This window comes from Salmo salar, chromosome ssa13, assembly GCF_905237065.1.
Source record: "Salmo salar chromosome ssa13, Ssal_v3.1, whole genome shotgun sequence".
In the NCBI taxonomy this organism is placed as follows: domain Eukaryota; kingdom Metazoa; phylum Chordata; class Actinopteri; order Salmoniformes; family Salmonidae; genus Salmo; species Salmo salar.
In genome coordinates, this window is record NC_059454.1 from 14,463,555 (window position 1) to 14,469,965 (window position 6,411).

The window sequence follows — 6,411 nt, forward strand, 5'->3', positions numbered from 1 at the left end:
GTGATGTGAGAATGTTACGTTTGAAATCATCAGTGGTGATGTGAGAATGTTACGTTTGAAATCATCAGTGGTGATGTGAGAATGTTACGTTTGAAATCATCAGTGGTGATGTGAGAATGTTACGTTTGAAATCATCAGTGGTGATGTGAGAATGTTACGTTTGAAATCATCAGTGGTGATGTGAGAATGTTACGTTTGAAATCATCAGTGGTGATGTGAGAATGTTACGTTTGAAATCATCAGTGGTGATGTGAGAATGTTACATTCGAAATCATCAGTGATGTGAGCATGTTCATTTGAGCATGTAATCTGAAACCTATTTTTAGAGGATTGCAGTTATCTATCCCATCAGATTACCATCTCTCTATCATGAAAGGAGGATATGGTGCTTTCTTCTCTGCCTCACTGGATTAAAAACAGAAGATTTGGTAAACACCTCCAGCAATTCATCTTAGATCAGAGGGAGAGATGAGATTGCAGACAGTTTTACGTACAGGGATTTCCATATTCACACATAATAAAAAAACAGATGAATTCATCTGGGGCAAAGACATAAGGATGGGCACTTGGGGTACAGGTATGCATGGAAACAGAATTTAGGTGTGGAATATAAAATAAATAGTTCCAGAATCCTCAACTTCATTAATTAGGACAGCAGATCAAAGTTGTAGAACATCAAGCAGGCTTGTAAACAAAGATGAGAAACATCATTACAAAGATATTCCCCCTCTGAATTGAACATGAACCAATTTTGGCAGGGTGGGATATTATTCATATTAGGGATTGTGAATTGATATACAGTACCAGTCAAAAGTTTGGACACGCCTACTCATTCAAGGGTTTTTCTTTATTTTGACTATTTTCTACATTGTTGAATAATAGTGAAGACAATACAACTATGAAATAACACATATGGAATCATGTAGCCACCCTTTTCTTTGATGACAGCTTTGCACACTGTTGGCATTCTCTCAACCAGCTTCACCTGAAATGCTTTTCTAACAGTCTTGAAGGAGTTCCCACATATGCTGAGCACTTGTTGGCTGCTTTTCCTTCACTCTGCAGTCTTGAGTTCTAAATAAATGTGCCTTGAATTCTAAATAAATCACAGATAGTGTCACAAGCAAAGCACCATCACACCATTACACCTCCTCGTCCGTGCTTCACAGTGGGAACCACACATGCGGAGATCATCCGTTCACCTACTCTGTGTCTCACAAAGACCTGATTCACGCAGTCTCCTCTGAACAGCTGATGTTGAGATGTGTCTGTTACTTGAACTCCATGAAGCATTGATTTGGGCTGCAATTTCTGAGGCTGATAACTCTAATGAACTTATCCTCTGCAGCAGAGATGACTCTGGGTCTTCCATTCCTGTGGTGGTCCTCATGAGAGCCAGTTTCATCATAGCGCTTGATGGTTTTTGCGACTGAAAACTCTTGAAATTTTCCGGATTGACTGACCTTCATGTCTTAAAGTAATGATGGACTTTCGTTTCTCTTTGCTTATTTGAGATGTTCTTGCCATAATATGGACTTGGTCTTTTACCAAATAGGACTATCTTCTGTAAGGCACACCTGTCAATTGAAATGCATTCCAGGTGACTACCTCATGAAGCTGGTTGAGAGAATGCCAAGAGTGTGCAAAGCTGTCATCAAGGAGTTTTGATGTCTTCACTATTATTCTACAATGCAGAAAATAGTAAAAATGAAGAAAATCCCTTGAATGAGTAAGAAGGGGCCAAACTTTTGACTGGTACTGTACATTTTCTATTTTTGTTATATAAACCTTTAACAGTTTATTGGGGATTTGTATAAGGATTATGATTTTATGACATTGAATGAGAGACTAATCGTAGCATCATTTCTTAGAGCCATCTGCAGTACAGAAGCCTATAGTGCAATTTCATATGTTTTTCTCTCCAAATCATGGCATGTCAGTTATACATGAATATTAGTCTCGCTATCGGATGAAAACCTATTTTCTGAAACTTTGCAGAAATGTTTAAAAAGCCATATTTTACCATCAACAAACATACAATTTCAAAACTTCAGACACTAATTAGAATATATTTTATTGGTCCAATAGTCATGAAATGTTCATAGTACATTGAGAGGAGTTACTGCTTTCAAAACATAAAAAAAAGAATTGGCAAAAATAGAGTTACGAGGTTTTAATCAGACAGCGACGATATACACATACCTCTACAAATCAATGGTGACTCACCTTTACACTGGCTGATATTTCTGAGAAAAGAAGTAACGCATTCATGAATATTTATGTGTGAGAAGGTGCAACTTCTGAGGAGGGATAAATCGAGTGAGAGCTGAAGAGCTGCTCCTCCAGACTAAAGGGAAGGATTACTGAGAAAGAGGGGAAAACAGGCAGGGTTTATAAATAAGTAATGCATGCTATGGGTGCTCATTAGTAGAGCGCTGTCAATCCTAAGGGGGACAGAAATATGTGACTGCAAAAACACAAAATAACTGCACACACAAGCACAGCTTCTATACCCCCATCTCCAAAACACACACCTAAAGCACCTGCCACCGCTGCTACCCCATTAAATCAAATGTTATTCATCACATGCTTCGTAAGCAACAGGTGTAGACTAACAGTGAAATGCTTCCTTACAGCCCATCCCAACAATGCAGAGAGAAAGAAAATAGAGAAAGAATAAATAGAGAAAAGTAAAACACGTAATAATAAAAGCAATAATAAATACACAATGAGTAATGATAACTTGGCTATATAGACGGGGTACCAGTACTGAGTCGATATGCAGGGGTACGAGGTAATTGAGGTAGATTCAGTGCATTTGGAAAGTATTCTAATACCTTATACCTAATACCTTTATTGCACTATTGGTTAGAGCCTGTAAGTAAGCATTTCACTGTAAGGTCTACACCTGTTGTATTCAGCGCATGTGACAAATAAAGTTTGATTTGATTTGATTCAGACCCATTGACTTTTTCCACATCTTGTTACGTTACAGCCTTATTAAAAAAATGAATTAAATAGTTTTACACACAACACCCATAATGACAAAGCAAAAACTTTTTTTTTTAAATGTTTGCTAATTTACCAAATAACATAAACTGAATATTACATTTACATAAGTACTCAGACCCTTTACTCAGTACTTTGTTGAAGCACCTTTGACAGCGATTACAGCCTAGAGTCTTCTTGGGTATGACGCTACAAGCTTGACACACCTGTATTTGGGGAGTTTCTCCCATTGTTCTCTGCAGATCCTCTTAAGCTCTGTCAGGTTGAATGGGGAGCGTTGCTGCACAGCTATTTTCAGGTCTCTCCAGAGATGTTCGATCGGGTTCAGGTCCGGGCTCTGTCTGAGCCACTCAAGGACATTCAGAGACTTGTCCCGAAGCCACTCCTGCGTTGTCTTGGCTGTGTGCTTAGGGTTGTGGTACTGTTGGAAGGTGAACCTTAGCCCCAGTCTGAGGTCCTGAGTGCTCTGGAGCAGGTTTTCATCAAGGATCTCTCTCTACTTTGCTCCGTTCATTTTTCCCTCGATCCTGACTAGTCTCCCAGTCCCTGTCGCTGAAAAACATCCCCACAGCATGATGCTGCCACCACCATGCTTCACCGTAGGGATGGTGCCAGGTGTCTTCCAGACATGACGATTGGCATTCAGCCCAAAGATTTCAATCTTGGTTTCATCAGACCAGAGAATCTTGTTTCTCATGGTCTGAGAGTCAATTAGCTGCCTTTTGGCAAACTCCAAGCGGGCTGTCATGTGCCTTTTACTGAGGAGGGGCTTCCGTCTGGCCACTCTACCAAAAAGGCCTGATTGATGAAGGGCTGCAGAGATGGCTGTCCTTCTGGAAGATTCTCCCATTCTCACAGAGGAACTTTAGAGCTCTGTCAGGCTGACCATCTGGTTCTTTGTCACCTCCCTGACCAAGGCCCTTCTCCCCCGATTGCTCAGTTTGGCTGAGCGGTCAGCTCTAGGAAGAGTCTTGGTGGTTCCAAACTTCTTCCATTTAAGAGTGATGGAGGCCACTGTGTTCTTGGGGAGCTTCAATGTTGCAGAAATGTTTTGGTACCTTCCTCAGATCTGTGCCTCGACACAATCCTGTCTCGGAGCTCTGCGGACAATTCCTTCGACCTCATGGCTTGGTTTTTGCTCTGACATGCACTGTCAACTGTGGGACCTTACAGGTGTGTGCCTTTCCAAATCATGTCCAATCAATTGAATTTTCCAAAGGTGGACTCCAATCAAATTGTATAAACATCTCAAGGATGATCAAGGGAAACAGGATGCACCTGAGCTCAATTTCGAGTCTCATAGCAAAGGGTCTGAATACTTATGTAAATACTTTTTTTTTTAAATAAATTAGCAAACATTTCTAAAAACCTGTTAATGCTTTGTCATTATGGGGTATTGTGTGTAAATTGAGGGAACATTTTTTTAATTCCATTTTATAAGAAAGCTGAAACGTAACAAAATGTGGAAAAAGGGGTCTGAATAATTTCCGAATGCACTGTATATATACGTACAGTGGGGCAAAATAGTATTTAGTCAGCCACCAATTGTGCAAGTTCTCCCACTTAAAAAGATGAGAGAGGCCTGTAATTTCCATCATAGGTAAACTTCAACTATGACAGACAAAATTAGAAAAAGAAATCCAGAAAATCACATTGTAGGATTTTTTATGAATTTATTAGCAAATTATGGTGGAAAATAAGTATTTGGTCAATAACAAAAGTTTATCTCAATACTTTGTTATATACCCTTTGTTGGCAATGACACAGGTCAAACGTTTTCTGTAAGTCTTCACAAGGTTTTCACACACTGTTGCTGGTATTTTGGCCCATTCCTCCACGCAGATCTCCTCTAGAGCAGTGATGTTTTGGGGCTGTCGCTGGGCAACACGGACTTTCAACACCCTCCAAAGATATTCTATGGTGTTGAGATCTGGAGACTGGCTAGGCCACTCCAGGACCTTGAAATGCTTCTTACGAAGCCACTCCTTCGTTGCCCGGGCGGTGTGTTTGGGATCATTGTCATGCTGAAAGACCCAGCCACATTTCATCTTCAATGCCCTTGCTGATGGAAGGAGGTTTTCACTCAAAATCTCACGATACATGGCCCCATTAATTATTTCCTTTACACGGATCAGTTGTCCTGGTCCCTTTGCAGAAAAACAGCCCCAAAGCATGATGTTTCCACCCCATGCTTCACAGTAGGTATGGTGTTCTTTGGATGCAACTCAGCATTCTTTGTCCTCCAAACACGACGAGTTGAATTTTTATCAAAAAGTTCTATTTGGGTTTCATCTGACCATATGACATTCTCCCAATCCTCTTCTGGATCATCCAAATGCTCTCTAGCAAACTTCAGACGGGCCTGGACATGTACTGGCTTAAGCAGGGGGACACGTCTGGCACTGCAGGATTTGAGTCCCTGGCGGCGTAGTGTGTTACTGATGGTAGGCTTTGTTACTTTGGTCCCAGCTCTCTGCAGGTCATTCACTAGGTCCCCCCGTGTGGTTCTGGGATTTTTGCTCACCGTTCTTGTAGTCATTTTGACCCCACGGGGTGAGATCTTGCGTGGAGCCCGAGAGCGAGGGAGATTATCAGTGGTCTTGTGTGTCTTCCATTTCCTAATAATTGCTCCCACATTTGATTTCTTCAAACCAAGCTGCTTACCTATTGCAGATTCAGTCTTCCCAGCCTGGTGCAGGTCTACAATTTTGTTTCTGGTGTCCTTTGACAGCTCTTTGGTCTTGGCCATAGTGGAGTTTGGAGTGTGACTGTTTGAGGTTGTGGACAGGTGTCTTTTATACTGATAACAAGTTCAAACAGGTGCCATTAATACAGGTAACGAGTGGAGGACAGAGGAGCCTCTTAAAGAAGAAGTTACAGGTCTGTGAGAGCCAGAAATCTTGCTTGTTTGTAGGTGACCAAATACTTATTTTCCACTATAATTTGCAAATAAATTCATTAAAAATCCTACAATGTGATTTTCTGGATTTTTTTTCTCATTTTGTCTGTCATAGTTTACGTGTACCTATGATGAAAATTACAGGCCTCTCTCATCTTTTTAAGTGGGAGAACTTGCACAATTGGTGGCTGACTAAAAACTTTTTTGCCCCACTGTATATATAACTACAAATAAAGTGACAGATAATAAACAGTAGCAGCAGTGCATGTGATAAGTTGAATTTTTGGGGGCAAAAAAGGGTCAATGCAAATAGTCCAGGTAGCTATTTGAACTATTTAACTAACTATTTAGCAGTCATATGGCTTGGGGGTAGAAGCTACTCAGGGTCCTGTTGGTTCCAGACTTGGTGCATTGGGACCGCTTACCGGTAGCAAAGAGAACAGACTGCGACTTGGGTGGCTTTTTTAGGGCCTTCCTCTGATACCGGCTGGTATAGAGGTCCT